The sequence below is a fragment of the Triticum aestivum genome, chromosome 4D, assembly GCF_018294505.1.
Source record: "Triticum aestivum cultivar Chinese Spring chromosome 4D, IWGSC CS RefSeq v2.1, whole genome shotgun sequence".
NCBI lineage: Eukaryota > Viridiplantae > Streptophyta > Magnoliopsida > Poales > Poaceae > Triticum > Triticum aestivum.
The window spans coordinates 493,096,509-493,113,113 of record NC_057805.1 but is presented as its reverse complement, the minus strand read 5'-3'; positions in this window follow the sequence as shown (position 1 = coordinate 493,113,113).

The window sequence follows — 16,605 nt, the reverse complement described above, 5'->3', positions numbered from 1 at the left end:
ACGCTGGAGAACCACAAGCCACGAACCAGCACTCAGCCAACAGACATTTCGGTTGTCCGGTGACCGGACGTCCGTAGATGACCGGGTATCCGTAAAAAGTGTTCTGTTGAGAAAGTGTCGGACCTCCGGAGGAAAACGGACATTCGGCGGCCGGACGTCCGGAGAAGCACGGACATCCGTGAATATCGTTCTGTTGAAGAAACACCGGACGACCATGGAGATCCGGATGTCCAGACAGCTGAGAGGGATCGGACGTCCGTAGAGTACCAGACATCCGGTGAAAAACTGGAGTTGGTGGGTTTTGAGCAAATCTTTCACTAGATCCAACGATCCCCTCTTAATAGTGCGGGATCCCTATACTCAAGAAAAAACTGTAAACAAAGCCAAGGCTAATGTCTTGTATCTCCGGTCTTGAGTTATATGCATTTGTCCCTAGTCATGATCCACACACGGCCTTTGAGACATAATCCGAAGATATACTAGATAAAGATGATCAGTCCCATATATGCATGTTGTCATCAACATCAAAATATGATTAAGGGCATGATTGCACTTTCAGAAGGTCTCATCGTAGTCAACTCCTTGAACTTGTCGAAAACCTTTCGCAACAAGTCGAGCTTTGTAGAGAGTAACATTACTGTCAGCGTCAGTCTTCTTCTTGAAGATCCATTAATTCTCTATGGCTTGCCGATCATCGGGCAAGTCAACCAAAGTCCACACTTTGTTCTCATACTGTCACATCCCTAGCTTTACCTTGGCCTTGGACTAGCTTGGTTGTTGCATCATGTTTAAATTCAAATGAAATTTGAATTGAGGAATTTTCAAAGCCTCAGAATCCTTTTAAAAATGATTAAGATAAAATTGCTTCAAATAAGTCCAAGAAAATGTTCCTGTTATCCTCTGGAAATATTGGCAAGAGGTAAAATCCAAACCAATATTTTTGGTGTCTCAGAAACATTTATTTTGGCATTTGAATTAAATCAATAGCTATTTGAATTGGATTTATATCTACTATTAAATAAATATAGGTCCAATAATTCTGAAATATTTTGTGGAGCTTTGGTTTAATTCTTTTAGCTTCTAAAAATATTTTTAGAAGCAACAAAATTGAATTGGTTTCAAAACCAAATTCAAAACAAACCTGCAAAATAGAAAACAGAACAGAATTAGAAAAAAAACAGAGAGACAGAAGAAAAACCCACCTGGCACTTACCGCAGCCCACTGGTCAGCCCAGCTGGCCGGCCCAGCCCACCAGGGGCTCCTCCCTGTCGTCTTCCCCCTTGCCAGGAGGACGAGCGCGTGGCCAGTGCGCGCGAGCACGCGTTCGGCCACCTCCTGCTTGCTTGCCGTTGCTGGAGTCGGCCCCAAGCGCCACGTGCATCGCCCGACCTTCCCCTGGACCTCTCTCACTCTCCCTCGGCTTCCTCCCCCTTCTCTGCTCTCTCCCCGCAAGCGCCCGAGCGGAGCTAGTAGCCGCCGTTCGCTGCCACTGCGTCCAGCGCCTCCCCCTCGACCTCCTGTCGTGCCTGCGAGCTCCGTCTCGACGTCCCCGACCACCTCGACGAGCCACGAGGCCCCGGACGTGCTACAACGCCGCCACCGATGCTTTTCCTCTCCTCGGCCGCCGGAGATCGACCTCGCCACCCCGCTCAGCTCCGGCCTTCCCCGAGCTCGCCGTCTGCACTGTTGCAATCGCTGTAAGCCTCTCCCTCGAACCCCCCTCTCTGTTGTCCCGTTTTCATGCCGTAGCTCCTATTTCACTGACGACCGAAGCCCGCCACCACCATGGATGTTGAGCCACGCGCTCCCGAGCTTCGCTTGCTCGCCCTAGAGGCACAGACGTGCTCCTGGTGACCCCACGACGCCGTCTATGCCCTTGGTTGATCTCCCCGTGCTCCGCCATGCTGCGCCCGTGCAAACCCGTAGCTGCGCCGCCGCCAAAACTCGTCACCGGCGAGATTCCGGCCGCCCCGCGACCCCCTGTCTGGCCCATTGGATGCGCCCGAGCAAGGGCTTCTCCCCGATGCCTTCAGCACGACAAACCGCGACCCCTAGCGCTTTCCCGACGCACGTCCGCCGCGGCAAATGGTCGCCGGCGGCTGAACGCCGGCGGGCCGACGTGGCAACGTCGTTAACTGCTAATGACCCTGCTGATCACTCTCTAGAGCCACTGACATGTGGGCCCCAGCGCCTGTTTAGGTTAGTTTAATTTCTGTTTAGTTTAGTTCATAACCAATTAGACCCACCTGTCATCATTGACTTAGCTGACGTGTACGTTGACCGGGCCCACCTGTCAGTGACCCTAGCCTGCACTTTGTCACTGACGCGTGGACCTCACTGGTCAAGTTTGACCTGGACCGGCCCCGTTGACCTGCTGACGTCACAGTGACGTAGTGCTAAGGTAGTAATGCCCTTTTCTGGATTTATTCTTATTTAGGAAATTCCAGAAAATAATGCTAACTTCAGAAATTCATAGAAATTAATCTGTAACTCCAAATGAAATAATTTATATATGAAAAATGATCAAAAAAATCCAATCTATCCATCTATACTGGTTTCATGCATGTTAAAGCAACTTAACCCTGCTGTTTATATCAAAACATGATAAAGCACTATATAAGTTCATAAGATGAGTTTGGGGTTGAGTCTTTGGTTCAAAATGGCTCAAACCCATCTGGTTGTAGTTGCATTAGCCCAACACACTCATTTTGCCATGTCATGATCATGCATCATATTGTGCATTGCATTGATTGTGTTCCCTTCTCAGTTGCCGGTGTTTGTCCCCTCTCCGTAGACGTGGTTTCGACGATGAGTCTGATGACACCGATGAAGAGTTATATCATCTTCAGAAGTGCCAGGCAAGCAAAACCCCCTTGTTCATTCCGATACAACCCCACTCTCTCGCTCCTGCTCTCTTTTACTGCATTAGGACAACAACGATTCAACTGTTACATGCCGCGGTAGTTGAACCCCTTTTCCTCTGCATGACCTGTCATTGCCACAGTAAATAGATGAAACCCACTAGCATGAGTAGGAGTTGTTTGATCCCTGATGTGCCTACTCATTCATGCTTGTTTGTCATGCCTGCTACTGCTTACAGTTGAGTCGGGTCTGATTCACCGGGGATGAGTTGGAGGTGTGTGAACATGTCCTACTGTTGAGAGCTAAGTGTGTGAACATGTCCTACTGTTGAGAGCTAAGTGTGTGAACACGATTTGGTAAAGGTATCGATGAGAGGCCATGTAGGAGTACATGGTGGGTTGTTTCATTGAAGCTGTCCTTAGGAACTGAGTTCTGTGTTTGTGATCCATGAACAGCTACTACCATGCATTGGGCCTGAAACCAATGGACCCTCTCGGCTTCTTAACCACCCTTGTCCTCTATCCAGGAGTTGCAAGTAGTTTCTGGTGTTTGTACTATGCTGGAGGCCGTGCGCAGCACTGACCCGAGGGGTGGGCTGTGATGCGGTAGGCACGTGGCACGGTGTACCGGGCGCCCGTTTGGTGTCTCGGGAACCCTGCTCACATCGTTCGGGGTCGTATGTGGAAACTTCGGCCGGACTCCCTGCGGATGGAACCTGAATAGGCGATAAACCTGGACTAGAGACTTGAGTGTTTAGGTAGGCCGTGGCCGACTCCCTCGCCAGGCTTCCGCTTGAAGGTTGCCGAGATACACGACGTGTCGTGTGTGAAGAAGTACACCCCAACAGGGTTATAAATGATCTATTCGAATAGCCGTGTCCGCGGTAAAGGACTTCTGGGTTGCCTATAACAGTTCATAGACAAGTGAAAGTGGATACCCTAAAACTCGCAAGATAAGCGTGAGTGCTATGGATGGCGTTCTCGTAGGTAGACGAGAGCGGATCCATAGTGGTGTATTGATAGGGTGAATATGTGGACTCGTGTGCGCCACCTCAAAGAGTTACTTGCAGTCATAGTTTAGGATAGCCACTGAGTCAAAGATGGCTTGCTGCAGTCAAACTCCAGCACCCCCTTTATTGATACTGATGCATATGTAGCTAGTTCTGATGTAAGTCTTGCTGGGTACATTTGTACTCATGTTTGCCTATTTTATGTTTCTGCAGAGAGACGTCAGTCTCACTAGTAGTTCCGCGTGGACTTCGACGTTTAGCTTGTTACCTCAGCTACGATCTTGTGCCCTCGACAGGGTCTTGTAGATAGTCAGGCTTCTCAGCCTTCCTCATTTGTAGTTGTCTGTACTCAGACAAGTTAAGCTTCCGCATGTGCTTGTTGTTTGTATGCTCTGTATGTTGGGGTCATGAGACCCATGTTTGTAATATTTGGCTCCTCGGAGCCTAATGAATAAATACTTGAGTCGTAGAGTTATGTTGTGATGCCATGTTGTATTTACACATATCTAGCATATTGTGTGTATGATTGAAATGCTTGGTATGTGTGGGATCCGACAACCTAGTTGTTTATCCTTGGTACCCTCTCTTATGGGGAAATGTAGTCTTGTGCTTCCATGAGCCATAGTAGTCCGCTACAGCCCGGTTCACCGGAGTCCTGCTAGCCCAGTACTACTGCTCTGGAACACTTGACTGGCCGGCATGTGATTCACTTCGTTCTCGTGTCTGTCCCTTCGGGGAAATGTCACGCGGTCCGGAGTCCTGCCTAGCCTGCTACAGCCCGGTTCACCGGAGTCCTGTTAGCCTAGTGCTACAGCCCGGATTCGCACGCTGCTGACCGACATGCTCGATGTTGATTCATGTATGCCTGTCCCCGTAAGTTAGTGCCACTTTGGGTTCACGACTAGTGATGTCGGCCTGGGTTCTCTGTCATATGGATGCTAGCGACACTATCATATACGTGAGCCAAAAGGCGCAAACGGTCCCAGGCCATGGTAAGGCGACACCCGTGGGAATACCGTGCGTGAGGCCGCAAAGTGATATAAGGTGTTACTGGCTAGATCGATGTGACTTGGAATCGGGGTCCTGACACATACATGGACCCCATCTCAGATTTCATGGCCTCAAGCCATTTTGTTGAATCTGGGCTCATCATCGCTTCCTCATAGTTCGTAGGTTCTTCATGGTCAAGTAACATGACTTCCAGAATAGGATTACCGTACCACTCTGGTGTAGATCTTACTCTGGTTGACCTACGAGGTTCAGTAGTAACTTGATCAGAAGTTTCATGATCATCATCATTAGCTTCCTCACTTACTGGTGTAGGAATCACTGGAACTGATTTCTGTGATGAACTACTTTCAATAAGGGAGAAGGTACAATTACCTCATCAAGTTCTACTTTCCTCCCACTCACTAGTTTCGAGAGAAACTCCTTCTCTAGAAAGGATCCATTCTTAGCAACGAATATCTTGCCTTCGGATCTGTGATAGAAGGTGTACCCAACAGTCTCCTTTGGGTATCCTATGAAGACACATTTCTCTGATTTGGGTTCGAGCATTTCAGGTTGAAGCTTTTTCACATAAGCATTGCAGCCCCAAACTTTAAGAAACGACAACTTGGGTTTCTTGCCAAACCACAGTTCATAAGGTGTCGTCTCAACGGATTTAGATGGTGCCCTATTAAATGTGAATGCAGCCGTCTCTAAAGCATAACCCCAAAACGATAGCAGTAAATCAGGGAGAGACATCATAGATCGCACCATATCAAGTAAAGTACGATTACGACGTTCGGACACACCATTACGCTGTGGTGTTCCGGGTGGCGTGAGTTGCAAAACTATTCCGCATTGTTTCAAATGAAGACCAAACTCGTAACTCAAATATTCTCCTCCATGATCAGATCGCAGAAACTTTATTTTCTTGTTACGATGATTTTCCACTTCACTCTGAAATTCTTTGAACTTTTCAAATGTTTCAGACTTATGTTTCATCAAGCAGATATACACATATCTGCTCAAATCATCTGTGAAGGTAAGAAAATAACGATACCGCATACATCAGTATGTATTATTTCCAATAAGTCTGTTGCTCGCTCCATTGTTCCAGAGAACGGAGTCTTAGTCATCTTGCCCATGAGGCATGGTTCGCAAGCACCAAGTGATTCATAATCAAGTGATTCCAAAAGCCCATCAGAATGGAGTTTCGTCATGCGCTTTACACCAATATGACCTAAACGGCAGTGCCACAAATAAGTTGCACTATCATTATTAAACTTATATCTTTTGGCTTCAATACTATGAACATGTGTATCACTACTATCAAGATTTAGTAAAAATAGACCACTCATCAAGAGTGCATGACCATAAAAGATATTATTCATATAAATAGAACAACCATTATTCTCTGATTTAAATGAATAACCATCTCGCATCAAACAAGATCCAGATATAATGTTCATGCTTAACGCTGGAACCAAATAACAATTATTCAGGTCTAAAACTAATCCCGAAGTTGATGTAGAGGTAGCGTGCCGACGGCGATCACATCGACTTTGGAACCATTTCCCACGCGCATCGTCACCTCATCCTCTTGGCCAATCTTCGCTTAATCAGTAGCCCCTGTGTTGAGTTGCAAATATTAGCAATGGAACCAGCATCAAATACCCAGGCGCTACTGCGAGCATTAGTAAGGTGCACATCAATAACATGTATATCAAATATACCTTTCACTTTGCCATCCTTCTTCTCCGCCAAATACTTGGGGCAATTCCACTTCCGGCGACCAGTCCCTTTGCAGTAGAAGCACTCAGTCTCAGGCTTAGGTCCAGACTTGGGCTTCTTCACTTGAGCAGCAACTTGCTTGCCGTTTGTTGGGGATATAACTACTGAGTATAAACCGCCCAGGAGGGGCCGGGTTATACTCATAATGAGTTATTCATATTGAAGCCCACGAAAACAAGGAGTATGGCGCTTTACGAAGGAGATCTAACAAGAAGGCCCAAGGCCCAAAGGAGGATTAGGGCCCGTAGATGTAAACCGCCATATGATGTATGACTTGTCTGGTAAGATAGGAAAGGGTAGAAACCGAGCCGGACACGTTTATGAGCCGGTCGGGATTCTATAAACCGCCGGGCGTCAACCTGTGTATATAAAGGGACGACCCGGCGGCGGTTTAGGGACAAGAAACACCAGATCGAGAGTCAGGCAAAGCGTATTCGCTCCCTGGTCATCGAAACCCTAGCAATACCACCTCAACTGGATTAGGCCTTTACCTTCACCGCAAGGGGCCGAACCAGTATAAACTCTTTGCGTCCTTTGTCCCGCTTTAACCCCTTTAAGCTAACTACGCTGCGATGGCTAGAGCCTATATCATGCATTAGAACTACTTGGAACCATATAAATTTGACATGCAAGCTCAATAACATGGTCACCTAGGCAGCAAAAATTTGCAATGAATAAAGCACTAGAACAAAAACTAATTGGACCAATGGAGGAGTCACATACCAAGGAACAATCCCCCAAAGCAGTTTTGTGAGAGGTGCTTTGAGCAAGGAGATCAAAAATCGCAGCAAAATGAGCTAGAACCCGTGCTTGAGCTGGATGGTGATTATTTGGGAGGAAGAAGAAGTGTGTGGTGGCTGGAATAAGTGGAGGGGAGCCACCGTGGCCCCACGAGGCAGGGGGCGCGCCCAGGGGGGTGGGCGCGCCCTGCACCCTCGTGCCTAGGTGCTTGCTCCCCCTGTTGTGTTCTCAGTGCCAAATATTCTCAAATATTCCAGAAAAAATCATATTAAATTGGCAGGGCATTTGGAGAACTTTTATTTTCGGGGTATTTTTATATTGCACGGATAATTCAGAAAACAGACAGAAAAATACTATTTTTACTTTATTTCTACTAAATAACAGAAAGTAAAAGGAGGGTACAGAAGGTTGTGCTTTCTAACTTCATCCATCTCATGCTCATCAAAAGGAATCCACTAACAAGGTTGATCAGGTCTTGTTAACAAACTCATTTCGAATAACATGGAACCGGAGAAATTTCAAATAACACTATGTTACCTCAACGGGGATATGCACGTCCCCAATAATAAGAATATCATATTTCTTCTTGACAGTAGGAAGAGGAAATTCAAAACCTCCAAAAATAATCGATGGAATTTTTCCAATAGAATTGATACTGTGGAATTGAGGTTGTTTCCTCGGAAAGTGTACCGTATGCTCATTACCATTAACTTGAAAAGTGACATTGCCTTTGTTGCAATCAATAACAGCCCCTGCAGTATTCAAAAAGGGTCTTCCAAGAATAATAGACATACTATCGTCCTCGGGAATATCAAGAATAACAAAGTCCATTAAAATAGTAACGTTTGCAACCACAACAGGCACATCCTCACAAATACCGACAGACATAGCAGTTGATTTATCAGCCATTTGCAAAGATATTTCAGTAGGTGTCAACTTACTCAAATCAAGTCTACGATATAAAGAGAGAGGCATAACACTAACACCGGCTCCAAGACCACATAAAGCAGTTCTAACATAATTTCTTTTAATGGAGCATGGTATAGTAGGTAGTCCTGGATCTCCAAGTTTCTTTGGTATTCCACCCTTAAAAGTATAATTAGCAAGCATGGTGGAAATTTCAGCTTCCGGTATCTTTCTTTTATTAGTAACAATTTCTTTCATATACTTAGCATAAGGATTCATTTTGAGCATATCAGTTAAATGCATACGCAAGAAGATAGGTCTAATCATTTCAGCAAAGCGCTCAAAATCCTCATCATCCTTTTTCTTGGATGGTTTGGGAGGAAAAGGCATGGGTTTCTGAACCCATGGTTCTCTTTCTTTACCGTGCTTCCTAGCAACAAAGTCTCTTTTATCATAACGTTGATTCTTTGATTGTGGGTTATCAAGATCAACAGCAGGTTCATCTTCTACATCATTATCATTGCTAGGTTGAGCATCAATATGAACATCATCATTAATATTATCACTAGGTTCATGTTCATCACCAGATTGTGTTTCAGCATCAGAAATAGAAATATCATTGGGATTCTCAGGTGTGTCAACAACGGGTTCACTAGAAGCATGCAAAGTCCTATCATTTTTCTTTTTCTTCTTTTTAGTAGGACTAGGTGCATCTAAATTATTTCTCTGAGAATCCTGCTCAATTCTCTTAGGATGGCCTTCAGGATACAAAGGTTCCTGAGTCATTTTACCAGTTCTAGTAGCCACTCTAACAGCATAATCATTATTCCTACTATTCAATTCATTGAGCAAATCATTCTGAGCTTTAAGTACTTGTTCTACTTGAGTGGTAACCATAGAAGCATGTTTACTAATGAGTTTAAGTTCACCTTTAACTCTAGACATATAATCACCCAAGTGTTCAATCATATAAGCATTGCGTTTTAATTCTCTACCAAAATAAGCATTGAAGTTTTCTTGCTTAACCATAAAATTATCGAACTCATCTAAGCATTGGCTAGCAAACTTAGTAGGGGGGATTTCAGCTTTATCATATTTATAGAGAGAATTTACCTTTACTACCTGTGTCGGGTTATCAAGACCATGAGTTTCTTCGATAGGTGATGAATTAAGATCATATATTTCGTCAACAGGCGGTAAATTAAGACCATGTATTTCTTCAATAGGAGGTAAATTCTTAACATCTTCAGCTTTAATACCTTTTTCTTTCATAGATTTCTTTGCCTCTTGCATATCTTCAGGACTGAGAAATAGAACACCCCTCTTCTTTGGAGTTGGCTTAGGAGTTGGTTCAGGAAGTGTCCAATTATTTTCATTTGTCAACATATTATTCAATAAAATTTCAGCTTCATCTGGTGTTCTTTCCCTGAAAACACAACCAGCACAACTATTCAGGTGGTCTCTGGAAGCATCGGTTAGTCCATTATAAAAGATATCAAGTATTTCATTTTTTTAAGAGGATGATCAGGCAAAGCATTAAGTAACTGGAGAAGCCTCCCCCAAGCTTGTGGGAGACTCTCTTCTTCAATTTGCACAAAATTATATATTTCCCTTAAAGCAGCTTGTTTCTTATGAGCAGGGAAATATTTAGCAGAGAAGTAATAAATCATATCCTGGGGACTACGCACACAACCAGGATCAAGAGAATTAAACCATATCTTAGCATCACCCTTTAATGAGAACGGAAATATTTTAAGGATATAAAAGTAGCGAGTTCTCTCATCATTAGTGAACAAGGTGGCTATATCATTTAATTTAGTAAGATGTGCCACAACAGTTTCAGATTCATAGCCATAGAAAGGATCATATTCAACCAAAGTAATTATATCAGGATCAACAGAGAATTCATAATCCTTATCAGTAACAAAGATAGGTGAAGTAGCATAAGCAGGATCATATTTCATTCTAGCATTCAAAGTTTTTTGTTTAAGCTTAACAAATAATTTCTTAAGATCACTTCTATCATTGCAAGCAAGAAAGTCTCTAGCAGTTTCTTCATCCATAACATAGCCCTCAGGCACAACAGGCAATTCATATTTAGGGGGAGAGTCTTCATCATCACTTTCATCAATATTTATCAGTTTCAATAATTTCATTCTCTCTAGCCCTAGCAAGTTGTTCATCAAGAAATTCACCAAGTGGCATAGTAGTATCAAGCATAGAAGTAGTTTCATCATAAGTATCATGCATAGCAGAGGTGGCATCATCAATAACATGCGACATATCAGAATTAATAGCAGAAGCAGGTTTAGGTGTCGCAAGCTTACTCAAAACAGAAGGTGAATCAAGTGCAGAGCTAGATGGCAGTTCCTTACCTCCCCTCGTAGTTGAGGGATAAATTTTTGTTTTTGTGTCTTTCAAGTTCTTCATAGTGACCAGCAGATATAAATCCCAAGTGACTCAAAGAATAGAGCTATGCTCCCCGGCAACGGCACCAGAAAATAGTCTTGATAACCCACAAGGTTATACTCATAATGAGTTATTCATATTGAAGCCCACGAAGACAAGGAGTATGGCGCTTTACGGAGGAGATCTAACAAGAAGGCCCAAGGCCCAAAGGCGGATTAGGGCCCGTAGATGTAAACTGCCATATGATGTATGACTTGTGTGGTAAGATAGGAAAGGGTAGAAACTGAGCCGGACACGTTTATGAGCCGGTCGGGATTCTGTAAACCGCCGGGCGTCAACCTGTGTATACAAAGGGACGACCCGGCAGCGGTTTAGGGACAAGAAACAACAGATCGATAGCCAGGCAAAGCGTATTCGCTCCCTGGTCATCGAAACCCTAGAAATACCACCTCAACTGGATTAGGCCTTTACCTTCACCGCAAGGGGCTGAACCAGTATAAAATCTTTGTGTCCTTTGTCCCGCTTTAACCCCTTTAAGCTAACTACGCTGCGATGGCTCCACGACTAAGTCCTCATGCTAGGACATCTGCCGTGACAAAACCACGACAGTTGGCGCCCACCGTGGGGCTATCGCACGATGGTTTCAAGTTCTTAGAGGGCAGCTTTGAAGGGCTCAAGGGATACGCTGTGGGCCGGATGACCAAGAGTCGTTGCCGCAAGCTCTACATCGACAATGCAGGCTGGGGCCCCGAGGCCGGTTCAATTGAGTATGGGTACCGGGTCCCCTTCGGCGGAATTCACGTCTTCATTGGCAAGATCGGCGAACCGGGCCCTGAGCCGGAAATCTGCACCGACATCGTCGAGACGGCTCAGCGTGCAAAACCCGCCCGGGTTCAGCCTGCCATGAAGCGTGCCTTCGTGGGAATCATCCACGGAGCGGAATCTGAGGACAGATCGGCATCTGGTGATGAAACCATCCTTTACTCCGATGACGAGTCATCTACCGGAGAGACCGAGTCATTGTACCAACTGCAAGACGGCAGGCTTGGGGGCTGTTCCGATGGCGACAGTATTCCGGACCCTTTCGATCCGCCAAGCCGGGTTGCAATCTTCATGGCCGGTACACAGCCAGTGCAGCACTCTTCGACTGCAGCAGCGATGATCTCCGGGTCAGCAACAGCAACAGCAGCCGGGGCAGGAGGCCCTGTGCGACTGCCGGCTCAGGTTTTGTCCGACTTATTTGACACTTTGGCAACGCTGCTGGCGGCAGAGGTTAACCCGGCGAATCAGGATTAGCATAACGCGGAAGTTGCGAAAGTGAAGGATCAGATAACTCAAGCCAAGGCAGACCTAGCAGCTGAGGACACCTGGATGGCTGCGGAGCGGGCCGAGTTGGATGCACAGGCTTACCGACTTATGTTAGATCAGAACGCTTCAAATGATGTCATGAGGAGAAGGTACCGGTCTCATCTGCCTCCGGTTTGTGAGGCAAGGAATCTCTTCAACACACCAGGAGCAGGAACCAGTAACCAGCCAGTGGTGGAAGTACCTGGAACAGGGGCGTGATAACCCACAAGTATAGGGGATCGCAACAGGTTTCGAAGGTAGAGTATTCAACCCAAATTTATTGATTCGACACAAGGGGAGCCAAAGAATATTCTCAAGTATTAGCAGTTGATTTTTCAATTCAACCACACCTGGATAACTTAATATCTGCAGCAAAGTATTTAGTGGCAAAGTAGTATGATAGTAACGGTAATGGTAGCGAAAGTAATATTTTTGGGTTTTGTAGTGATTGTAACAGTAGCAACGGAAAAGTAAATAAGCAAAGAACAATATGTGAAAAGCTCGTAGGCATTGGATCGGTGATGGAGAATTACGCCGGATTCGGTTCATCATGTAATAATCATAACATAGGGTGACACAGAACTAGCTCCAATTCATCAATGTAATGTACGCATGTATTCCGAATATAGTCATACGTGCTTATGGAAAAGAACTTGCATGACATCTTTTGTCGTACCCTCCTGTGGCAGCGGGGTCCTAATGGAAACTAAGGGATATTAAGGCCTCCTTTTAATAGAGTACCGGACCAAACCATTAACACATAGTGAATGCATGAACTCCTCAAACTATGGTCATCACCGGGAGTGGTCCCGATTATTGTCACTTCGGGGTTGCCGGATCATAACACATAGTAGGTGACTATAGACTTGCAAGATAGGATCAAGAACTCACATATATTCATGAAAACATAATAGGTTCAGATCTGAAATCATGGCAATCGGGCCCTAGTGACAAGCATTAAGCATAGCAAAGTCATAGCAACATCAATCTCAGAACATAGTGGATACTAGGGATCAAACCCTAACAAAACTAACTCGATTACATGATAAATCTCATCCAACCCATCACCGTCGAGCAAGCCTATGATGGAATTACTCACGCACGGCGGTGAGCATCATGAAATTGGTGATGGAGGATGGTTGATGATGACGATGGCGAAGGATTCCCCTCTCCGGAGCCCCGAACGGACTCCAGATCAGCCCTCCCAAGAAAGTTTAGGGCTTGGTGGCGGGTCTATATCGTAAAACGTGATGAATCTTTCTCTCTGATTTTTTTCTCCCCGGACACGAATATATGGAGGTGGACTTGAGGTCGATGGAGCTCCAGGGGGGCCACGAGGCAGGGGGCGTGCCCCCCACCCTCGTGGAAAGGGTGTGGGCCCCCTGGCCTTGATTCTTTCGCCAGTAAGTTTTATTATTTCCAAAAATAATCTCCGTGGAGTTTCAGGTCATTCCGAGAACTTCTGTTTCTGCACATAAATAACACCATGGCAATTCTGCTGAAAACAGCGTCAGTCCAGGTTTGTTCCATTCAAATCATGCAAGTTAGAGTCCAAAACAAGGGCAAAAGTGTTTAGAAAAGTAGATACGACGAAGACGTATCAGGGCGCCGGTTCAGCCGCGCACGATGGATCTGCCTTGTCAGAACAATATACCAACGCCTCCGGGTCATCACTCTAACCCTTTGGATAACATAGTCGCCGCCGCTTCATGATTGGCGGCTCTCCTAGTCGAAGGCGAGTCCCCAGTAGCGGTTGAGACGCGACGGGCTAGAGAGCTCCTTCAGACAGCCTTGACTCAACAGCAGGCTTATTCGTACAGCCGCGAGAGGATTCATTCCACCCCCGCCCAAGCCGGAGTTACAGCAGGCATATTGATGAACCGGCTGTGTCAAGCAGTGCGCGGAACCGTAACCCGCCTCGTGGGCATAACCCGGCGGGCAGTGGTGCTAATGCTCATAATGTGGTGGATCACGGTAGAGCACGTCGAGAAGCCGATCTAGCGGCGCAGTACGCGGCCTGTCAGCTTACTCCGGTTCGTCCAACAACTTCGGTGGAACCAGGTGTTGCCTTCAGTTATTTGGGGGTACCGTGTCTCACCCCGGCTCTGCGTAATGTGCGGCTGCCCAAGGATTTCAAAGGTCCTCGTAAAGTGCCCAATTACACCGCCGACTTACCCCTGGAATCATGGATTGAGAGCTATGAGATAGCGATGGAAATGCTGGACATTGACGATGTTGCATGTGATAAATACTTCACCATGATGTTGGAGGGGACAGCTCGTACTTGGCTGAAAAGTTTGCCAGCTAACTCCATTGGATCATGGGCCGAGTTAAAGACCCGGTTTATCCAGAATTTCAAAGACACGTGCAAGCAACCCATGTCAATTGTGGATTTGGCCGCCTGTGTCCAAGAAGAAGGTGAATCAACAACCCATTGGGTGCGCCGGGTCTCAGCAATCCTGCATTCGTCAGACCGCATCAACGCCGATTCAGCAGTCTTAACGTTGGAAGGCAATTGCCGGTTCACACCTCTGAAGCTGAAGTTAGGATGGCTCAAGCGTCACTGCAATGACATGGGGACACTTATGGCGGCTCTAGTTAAGTACGCTAACTTTGATGGTACCAAGGACCTCGAGTCTAACGATCAAAAGACGGGAAAGGGAAAGAAGAGCAGCAACACCAGAGGGCAATAGCATAACCCGGCAGGCCATGGAAACAACGGTAAGCACAAGGCTGATAACAGTTTAGATTTTGTGGCTAACACCAACACACAGAATAATGGTCACCGTCGTAAGGGTAAACCGCCCCCGCGGAGTGGAGGATCAGGTATCAATCTTGAGCACCTGTTAAACCAGCCTTGCCCAATACACGGGACGCAAGAAAGGCCGTCTACGCACCTTTGGAAGGATTGCTTTATTATGAAGGAGTTCAAAAATTCAAATCTTTTCCAAGATGATCATGGACCAGGTGGCAGTTCAAGACCCGGTTTTCATGGGCCGGGTTACGGCGGAGGTGGATCTGGCTCAGGATTTCATATTAATCAAGGCAGTCATGGCAACCAAGGTGGTTATAATCAGCAGCATAATCAAGGGAGTCAACAGCAACAACAGTCGGGTTATTAGAGCAACCCAAAGCAGTTGAATAGTGGGTAGTATCATGTCTTCACCACTAGCCTATGCAAGCGCGACCAGAAGCTTCATAAGAGAGCGGTGAACTCCGTTGAACCGGCAGTTCCCCGTTATTTGCGCTGGTCTGAGCAGCCCATCGTCTGGAGTTGAGAAGATCACCCGCCCCGGGTTGATAATCCGGGTCACCTGGCACTGGTGGTGGCACCTCAGGTTGGAGGGTATAAGTTCACCAAGGTACTCATGGACGGGGGGCGCAGCACCAATATTCTTTATTATGAAACCTTCCATCGCATGGGGTTGACAGATAAAAATCTTAAACCGTCGAACACTGTTTTCCATAGTGTGGTCAAGGGCGGAGCCAGGATTTGGACATGAGGGGGGCGAAGATCACACATGATTTTTTTTTCAAACACACATGTTGTGTCGTTATGTATTAGAATTTTATCTTGATAATTATGCATAATATATACATCCAACACAATATGTCTAGATTAACTATATCACTGAGGTAAAAAAATAGCTCATTGGGATGATATTTGTGCTCATTACGATTAGATTAAATTTAACTTTGTGCTCATTGGGATGACATTTGTTGTTATCTATTTTCCAGTATAGCAGTAATGTTTAAATGACTCATCTCGTATGAACTAAAAAACGCATCTATGTAATTTAATAAAAGTGACGTACCAGCAAATGCAAGTGAAGCAGTTTTTTATTTGTTTGAGCCGACCGTGTGGTAAACTAGTTAATTAGGCAGGGTCAAAAAGCACAAGTTAATTGGACAACAAACTGTGAATCCATTAGAAAAATAACAACCCATGACAGGATGTGGTACCTGATTGCTTGAGGAATAAATAAACTCATCGATGGACTAATACACGATGCCAATGCCATGGACGTCGATCTTCATCTCATCCCAGCAGGATCTACTCAGGCAAGGACGAGAGTGGGCTTGGCTAGCATGCCGCCGCCGTACCGCGCCGCGACCGGCCAACGGTTGTCGATTGGGGTCTCGTGATGAGCATAGCAATGAACGGTGCACAAGATGGTCGATCTGGGCGACTTGCGCTAGGTCACAATTCATCACCAACGCCTAATAGAGATAACATGGGCTCTGTTGTGGGCTTCGGTACGTACGTCCAGATTATAGACTATGGAAGTTTTTGTGCCTCAAAGGACTACCTAATTAAGTACCCACCGTTAACTACGGCCATTGACCATTAGTAGATACGCTGCCAATTCAATGAGGGGGGCGATCGTTGGGGGGTCTAGCCCCAGCTCGCCCCCCTGTCTCCGCCCCTGGGTGTGGTGCCTGGTAAGTCGGCGTATCCAGTCGGTAAGATAGCCCTGGAGGTTGCTTTTGGTGATGATCATGACTCTAGATCAGAGACCTTGACCTTTGAAGTGGTGAAAATCAAGAGCCC